This window comes from Oncorhynchus mykiss, chromosome 7, assembly GCF_057628025.1.
Source record: "Oncorhynchus mykiss isolate SJ-2025 chromosome 7, ASM5762802v1, whole genome shotgun sequence".
NCBI lineage: Eukaryota > Metazoa > Chordata > Actinopteri > Salmoniformes > Salmonidae > Oncorhynchus > Oncorhynchus mykiss.
Window position 1 is genome coordinate 23,883,098 of NC_143028.1, and position 9,133 is coordinate 23,892,230.

At 38.8% G+C, this 9,133-nt stretch overlaps 1 long non-coding RNA gene across 1 annotated transcript in view; it reads right to left on the reverse strand.

Moving 5' to 3' along the window:
- The window catches only part of LOC149982353 (uncharacterized), a 28,419-nt gene extending 23,195 nt beyond the window's left edge, over window positions 1–5,224 (reverse strand). The window contains exon 1 of the long non-coding RNA XR_016497158.1: window positions 4,626–5,224. This is a non-coding gene — a long non-coding RNA (uncharacterized LOC149982353). The remainder of the gene's footprint in view (window positions 1–4,625) is intronic.
- Between the last annotated feature and the right edge of the window lie 3,909 nt (window positions 5,225–9,133).

Sequence of the window (9,133 nt, forward strand, 5' to 3'; positions counted from 1 at the left end):
GCAGAGAAGAGTCTCTCCAGATCAGAACTCCTCAAGAAACACCAGCGGAAACCCACAGGGAAGAAATCTCACCACTGCTCTTGACTGTGGGAAGAGTTACTCAAGATCATATTCACTAAAACTACACAAAGATACTTCACACAGGTGAAATACACCAGCGAGTACACACAGGAGAGAAACCTCACCACTGTTTTGACTGTGGGAAAAGTTACTTAAAACCTCTCTGGGATAGGCGGGACGCTTGCGTCCCACTTGGCCAATAGTCAAGGAAAATATAGAGCTCCAAATTAAAATAAAATACTATAAAAATCAAACTTTCATTTAATCACACGTGTAGGATACCAAATTAAAGCTACACTCGTTGTGAATTCAGCCAACATGTCAGATTTCAAAAAGGCTTTTCGGCGAAAGCATAAGATGCTATTATCTGACGATAGCACAACAGTAAACAAAGAGAGTAGCATATTTCAACCCTGCAGGCGCAACACAAAACGCAGAAATAAAATATAAATCATGTCTTACCTTTGACGAGCTTCTTTTGTTGGCACTCCAATATGTCCCATAAACATCCCAAATTGTATTTTTGTTCGATTAATTCCATCGACATATATCCAAAATGTCCATTTATTTTGCGCATTTGATCCAGAAAAACACAGATTCCAATTTGCGCAACGTCACTACAAAATATCTCAAAAGTTACCTGTAAACTTTGCCAAAACATTTCAAACTACTTTTGTAATACAACTTTAGGTATTTTTTTACGTTAATAATCGATCAAATTGAGTACGGGACAATCTGTGTTCAATACCGGAAGACAACAAACTCACGCTACTTTTCGAGTCATGCTCCTCTCTCAAAAAGTACACTTCAAATGACACTCATTCAAGATGTCTGTACTTCTTCATGACACAAAGGAATAACCTCAACCAATTTCTAAAGACTGGTGACATCCAGTGGAAGCGGTAGGAACTGCAAACAAGTCCCTTAGAAATCTAGTTTCCCATTGAAAATGATTGAATAGACAGTGACCTCAACAAAAAAAAAATCAGAATGATTTTTCAGGGTTTTGCCTGCTACATAAGTTCTGTTATACTCACAGACATGATTCAAACAGTTTTAGAAACTTCAGAGTGTTTTCTATCCAAATCTATGAATAATATGCATATCTTATATTCTGGAAGAGTAGCAGGAAGTTGAAATTGGGCACGCTATTTATCCAAAAGTGAAAATGCTGCCCCCTATCCTGAAGAAGTTTTAAGATCAAATTCACTGAAAGTACACCTGGGAATACACACGGGAGAGAAACTAACACTGCTGGAGAGAAACTAACACTGCTGGAACGAAACTAACACTGCTGCTCTGACTGTGGGAAGAGATTAACCTCTTCAGTAGACCTTCAAATACATCAGAGAATTCACACTGGAGAGAAACCTTATGGCTGTGATCAATGTGGGAAAAGTTTTACTCAGCCAAGCAACCTGATAGTGCACCAGAGAACACAAACAGGAGAGAAGCCATATGACTGTCCTCATTGTGGGAAGAGATTTGTTACATCTGGCGTCTGAAGACACACCAGAGAACACACCATAGTTGTGATCAATATGGGAAGAGTTTTACTCAGCCAAACAGCCTGATAGTACATTTGAGAACACACACAGGAGCGAAATCTTATAGCTGTGATCAATGTGACAAGAGATTCTCTGATAAAATATTTCTGATCAAACATCAGAAAATACATACATGAAGGAGTTTTTTCATGATATCAATGACATAATGTCACAATGTGGAATGTTTTAACATTGTAGTCAGAGTATTTTAATGAATGTCACAATGTAGCACCCTAAATGTTTGCCCCCTGTCCATTTGATTTTAGCATTATATGGATATTAGCCTCAGGTGAAAAATCCAGGCTCTGAATTGAAAGAGTACTACTTATGAGATTTAACAAAAAAGTGTTGTGTAACTTACCATGTTGGCCACCCTCTTGAATCAAAATATAAAACTTCAAAATGTAGCTAGCTGTCTTCTTCAGGTTGTCCTCTAACCAGTGAGGTAAAAGATATCTCCCATTTCCATGAGTTTTTTTTAGTTGTGTTAGTTTCAACAGCACGTACAACTGATTTCCCCCCTAATCGATATCTGTGATTTATTGCTACTTGTCAAAACAACAGCGTTTCTGATGCTTGTGCAGTTTATTGTGCAGGTTGCTTATGAGGGCATTTCACATTACTTTTGGATTATTAGGCTCGCTTGAATCACCTGCTTAATATGTTTGTATTATTGTCCCATATCAACTGCTTTATACTTTAAAAAAACTCTTCAACCAGTAAAATGCTCTTTGGCTAGCTGTTCCATCAGCCTGACAATGAAGGTTTGTACACTAAGTGCTTGCCAAATTGGCCCATAACTTCACCTAACAATAACATAGACCTACTGTAGGACCCATAACTTCACCTAACAATAACAGACCTTAGGACTATAAATAATTAAATATTTCAGGTGAAACATGGAAACTAAAATGTCTTTATCATGACATTTCATAACCTGATCACCAGATAATTTTGTGAATAATCCCACTAGGCTACTCTGTAATGTGTTGTCATTCTAAATGTCCTGAATAAGAAAATAGCTCTGTGTGTTGTACAACAGCCTATCCATCAAGGAACAGGTCTCTTAACACATTATGAGCTAAGTATTTCTGTGTCCAAACAGACTAATGAGACCCTACTATAAATCAAGCAGACAATAACATTATAAACATCAATTTGTTAGGGATGTTGAATCCAACGTGGAGCACGGCATAACTGTCTTTACCAGAGTAATGAATGAAGAAGCACTTTGGTGTTGTTGCATGTCGGGATGTTTGTCATTTGATTGGAATTCAGAAAATTATTTCCTGGTTCAGCTGATGATAGTTGAACATGTGATTAACTTAATAACAGCTACAGTATTAAATATTATGTGTAATTATTGAAGAACCGTGTTAACGACTATCCATTTGGGTGTTTTCTATAAAGTTAAAGTGACTCTTAACCATAAGAACCATTGGATTTAGGAAACTCTGAAATGATTTATAATTGCTGTGCCCATGAAAACTGTTTTCCCAGCGAAACATAAGGAGACACTAAATGTGACGTAGTTAGAGTGCATTTCAGAGATATGAATACAAAAAACTGTCCGACAGCTAGATCCAGTATTTAAGTTGATGTTCAACATATGACAAGCTTAACATTATGACAATAACTACTGTTCCCTGAAGGAGGGAAACTAGGTACAACATACTATTAAATCCACACCTCGCTGGAAGCCTCGCCTTCCATAGGTGATGAGCGTGAGGCTCAGATTCATTCATTCAATTTAATACCGCTGTTCACTGACCCAGGAAAGGGAGGAGCCAAACAGGTGTTGTATTTTAATGTATGTTTGAGAAGAGTTTAAAACAAAGGTTTCAAACCAATTCATGAATGTAATTGAATCTAGGTATGTCTTGCCTTTAATATAATGGCATGAAAATAAATTGCCAGAATATTATACAATGACTTGCCAACAGCTCTAACAATATGACCTCCACAGGAAATCTTCACTGGCAATTGTAGAACATACTATATCGCCTAGAAACCTGGTTAAATTATCATTATGACATCATGGATGAATTCTAGAATACACTATATTTCCTAGAAACCTGGTTAAACTATCATTATGACATCATGGATGAATTCTAGAATATACTAATATATATATATATAGAGAGAGAGATATACATATTATAGAATATACTATATAGCCTAGAAACCTGGTTAAACTATCATTATGACATCATGGATGAATTCTAGTATATACTAATATATATATACATATTATAGAATATACTATATAGCCTAGAAACCTGGTTAAATTATCATTATGACCTCAGGGATGGCCAGTCGTTGTATTCATAGTGTAGTGAATTCAGGGGGTAGCCCTGAGCTGAACTCAAACCTGGGTCCAGCGACTGTCAAGCCAACACCTTATAACTGTTACGCCAAGATGTCTGAACTTCTTGACGAGGTCGCCAGGTTTTGGGTTACGGTTTCTACAATATCGTTCTCTATGAATTTGAGAGTGGTTACACTTCTCCTTCCCCCATCCCTCAGCTGTTTACCAAACCAAGTCTCTGGGCAGCCATTTTGTTGCTGTTTAAAAAAAACACACAACCCAGCAATCTGCAGTTCAAACAATAACATATGTTATTCCACCACTGTTTTGGTAATAAGATTATTATGGGGTTGGAGAAATGTAACTACAGATAGACCTATGGATGCAAGAACTGACCGCCCATGATATCAACATTATAGTTTTAACCATGTTTTTACCATGTTTAGGCTATACAGTGTTTATTTACATTGTTTCTAAACATTAGTCAAAAAAGCTTATTTGGGGATCTGATGGGCACAACAGTTGGTACAACAGGTACAACAGTTGAACTAAGCTCATGAAGCATGTGTTATATTCTTCAAGAATCAATGGCTATAAATAAATAATTTAAAAGTCACAATATGGATGTAGCAATTGCAGATTTCCGCTTTAACACCAAACATCAGTTAAACAACTGCAGAGTTTGTGCCTGTTTTTAAGACAGTACTTACTAGTGTCAATCAGGGAACGGTTTCTCAAAACCATCTTATGGCTAAATTCATCGTTAGAACCATTGGATGCCTTAAGATGTGTTTGGGAAACCAGGCCCAGGTATCCAGTTTCCTCCTCTTCTTCCTCCTCCTCCTTTTTCGATGTAACAGTCATCTCCCCCTCCTCCTCTTTCACTCCATAAACTGCATCCTCCTCTCCTTTTACTGTAAGATCCTCCTCCTCTTTCACTCTGAACGCGTCTTTCTCTTCTTTCACTCTCTACTTCTTGTTTTACTGTGATATCCTCCTCTTCTTTAGAAGGAGAGTAGCTTAGTGACTGCATGGTCGGGGATGCTAGCTGACTAATAACAACAACACTGTACATTTGAAATTAAATCTAACTAGACGACAGAAGAGTGTTTAAAACACTGTGGCTAGTATACACGATAGCGTCTAAAGAGCTTTATTGGTTCGGCTATTGTGTCTAGCAAGCTACCGAGGTGGCTGACTAACTGTTGCGGCTGTTGAAAGAAGCGTTCTGTCCACTAGATTATACGTCACACCAACAGCATAACCTTAAATTCCCACACCGCCATCTGCTGACTGGAGTGGGTAACGCAGTTGAGCAAAATGTATATTAAAATGTACAGACAAAAAGTTATAGGGGGTAGGAACTTCCTGAATTGGAATTATCCCTCTACACCCTCTACACATGTACTGCACTGGAATTATCCCTCTACACATGTACTGCACTGGAATTATCCCTCTACACATGTACTGCACTGGAATTATCCCTCTACACATGTACTGCACTGGAAGTATCCCTTTACACATGTACTGCACTGGAATTATCCCCTTGGCTGGCAGAAACATGCAGTTTCGTTTTTATTGGGCCATCAAATCTGGCTCAGTGATTTTTGTGATTGGTTACATTTCAGTCGCATGTGCACAAGGGAGAGGTGGTGTCTGATGTATGCAGGTCAATGCAACTGAGAAATATCATCCTTGTAATTATTCTATGTGAATATCAGCAGTGGTAATGATTGTGAAATATTTTGTACATTTCATGAGAGCAACATGATAATGAATGATTTCTGAACAACCATTTTTTATTTAATGTCTATTAATAGTATCTTATCAACTTTATTTCACTTGGTGATGTTTCATTATAGAGAACATAACATGACAATACATGACATCTACAGTGGCAAGAAAAAGTCTGAGGTAGAAGGCAGAGAGCTCGATGACAAGAGGAGTGCAGAAGCTTAAAAGTGTCGTGAAGTACAGTGCCTTGCGAAAGTATTCGGCCCTCTTGAACTTTGCAACCTTTTGCCACATTTCAGGCTTCAAACATAAAGATATAAAACTGTATTTTTTTGTGAAGAATCAACAACAAGTGGGACACAATCATGAAGTGGAACGACATTTATTGGATATTTCAAACTTTTTTAACAAATCAAAAACTGAAAAATTGGGCGTGCTAAATTATTCAGCCCCCTTAAGTTAAAACTTTGTAGCGCCACCTTTTGCTGCGATTACAGCTGTAAGTCGCTTGGGGTATGTCTCTATCAGTTTTGCACATCGAGAGACTGAAATTTTTTCCCATTCCTCCTTGCAAAACAGCTCGAGCTCAGTGAGGTTGGATGGAGAGCATTTGTGAACAGCAGTTTTCAGTTCTTTCCACAGATTCTCGATTGGATTCAGGTCTGGACTTTGACTTGGCCATTCTAACACCTGGATATGTTTATTTTTGAACCATTCCATTGTAGATTTTGCTTTATGTTTTGGATCATTGTCTTGTTGGAAGACAAATCTCCGTCCCAGTCTCAGGTCTTTTGCAGACTCCATCAGGTTTTCTTCCAGAATGGTCCTGTATTTGGCTCCATCCATCTTCCCATCAATTTTAACCATCTTCCCTGTCCCTGCTGAATAAAAGCAGGCCCAAACCATGATGCTGACACCACCATGTTTGACAGTGGGGATGGTGTGTTGCTTTTACGCCAAACATAACGTTTTGCATTGTTGCCAAAAAGTTCCATTTAGGTTTCATCTGACCAGAGCACCTTCTTCCACATGTTTGGTGTGTCTCCCAGGTGGCTTGTGGCAAACTTTAAACAACACTTTTTATGGATACCTTTAAGAAATGGCTTTCTTCTTGCCACTCTTCCATAAAGCCCAGATTTGTGCAATATACGACTGATTGTTGTCCTATGGACAGAGTCTCCCACCTCAGCTGTAGATCTCTGCAGTTCATCCAGAGTGATCATGGGCCTCTTGGCTGCATCTCTGATCAGTCTTCTCCTTGTATGAGCTGAAAGTTTAGAGGGACGGCCAGGTCTTGGTAGATTTGCAGTGGTCTGATAATCCTTCCATTTCAATATTATTGCTTGCACAGTGCTCCTTGGGATGTTTAAAGCTTGGGAAATCTTTTTGTATCCAAATCCGGCTTTAAACTTCTTCACAACAGTATCTCGGACCTGCCTGGTGTGTTCCTTGTTCTTCATGATGCTCTCTGCAGCTGTTAACGGACCTCTGAGACTATCACAGTGCAGGTGCATTTATACGGAGACTTGATTACACACAGGTGGATTGTATTTATCATCATTAGTCATTTAGGTCAACATTGGATCATTCAGAGATCCTCACTGAACTTCTGGAGAGAGTTTGCTGCACTGAAAGTAAAGGGGCTGAATAATTTTGCACGCCCAATTTTTCAGTTTTTGATTTGTTAAAAAAGTTTGAAATATCCAATAAAGTTCGTTCCACTTCATGATTGTGTCCCACTTGTTGTTGATTCTTCACAAAAAATACAGTTTTATATCTTTATGTTTGAAACCTGAAATGTGGCAAAAGGTCGCAAAGTTCAAGGGGGCCGAATACTTTCGCAAGGCACTGTATATATACTTTTTGTCTGAATTACAGCTGTAAAGACCCTTTGGGAAGAATTAAACTTGGTTCAGCTTCTCTGGTGTCCGTGAGTTATTTACTCTGAAAATTTTGAACCTAACACCAGAATAGAAAGAGGAGTGGGAGGCCCCGGTGCACAACTGAGCAAGAGGACAAGTAAATTAGAGTGTCTAGTTTGAGAAACAGACACCTCACAATTGCTCAATTGACAGCTTCATCAAATAGTACCTGTAAAACACCAGTCTCAACGTCAACAGTGAAAAAGATGCTGGCTTTCTAGGCAGAGTTGCAAAGAAAAATACATATCTCTGTCCAGTGTCTGTGTTGTTTTGTTCTAAATCTTTTATTTTTATTGGCCAGTCTGAGATATAGCTTTTTCTTTGCAGCATCTCGGATTCGCCTCTCCACTGTTGACGTTGAGACTGGTGTTTTGCGGGTACTATTTAATGAAGCTGTCAGTTGAGGACTTGTGAGCTTTTCTTTCAAAAACAAGGACATTTCTAAGTGATCCCAAACTTTTGAACAGTGGTGTAACTTATAAATACCTCAAATATTTCAACTGTATTGCCCCATCAGAAACCAAAACATTGCATAACTCCACTGTGTAGCCTCGAAACCTGGTTAAAACTATGATTTTGACCTTATGGATGACCAGTCCTTCTATTCATAGTGTAGTGAATTCAGGGGCTAGTCCTGAGCTGAACTCAAAACTGGGTCCAGTGACTGTCAGTGAAGCAAACACCTTATGACTGTTATGCCAAGATACAGTTTGCTAAGAGATCTGACTGCCCCTCTGAAGCCCTCAAATAAAACATTCACAGAGATTGTGGAGATATTGCAAAATCACCTATCACCTAAACCAATCCTCATCGCGGAACGTTTTCGTTTCCACAAGAGAGATCAGAATGAGGGGGAGGGTGTTAGTACATATGTAGCAGTGTTGAAGAAACTGTCTGAACATTGCCAGTTTGGAGAGAACCTAAATGACACATTAAGGGATAGATTTGTTTGTGGACTGGAACATGAACACATTGAAAAACGTTTGCACACAGAATCAGAGCTCACATTTGCAAAGGCTGTTGAAATTTCTGTGGCTATGGAAATCGCAAACTAAAGATGCATTTGAGTTGCAAAGTAAAAGAAGTACTGACCTGTCACAAATTTCCCTGCACAAGTTTTCACGCAGTCGACAGCGTCCCTGTGTGACCGAAAAATGCAACAGGTGTGACAGAGATGATCACAGAGCAGAGGACTGCCGTTTCAAAGACTAAATTTGTCACAAATGCAGTAGAAGAGGGCACATTCAAAGAGCATGCAAAGCAAAATTCAGTCACAACAGGAAAACTGAGAAAATTAAAGGGTCTGTGAATACACTAGCAGAGAACAGTGGCAGTGATTCAGATGAACGATTAATTGGTACAATGGAGTTAAACACAGTGACTTATCCCAGCAGTAGCATAATATGGGTGACACCAGATATCGAAGGCAAACCCCTCAAAATGGAGGGGTTTGGATCTGCAGTGTCTATAATTTCCACTACCGTCTACAATGAGCACTTTAAGGCTATCAAGCTGAAGAACACAAATGTGTTGCTGAAGACATACTCAGGAGAGGGATTGAG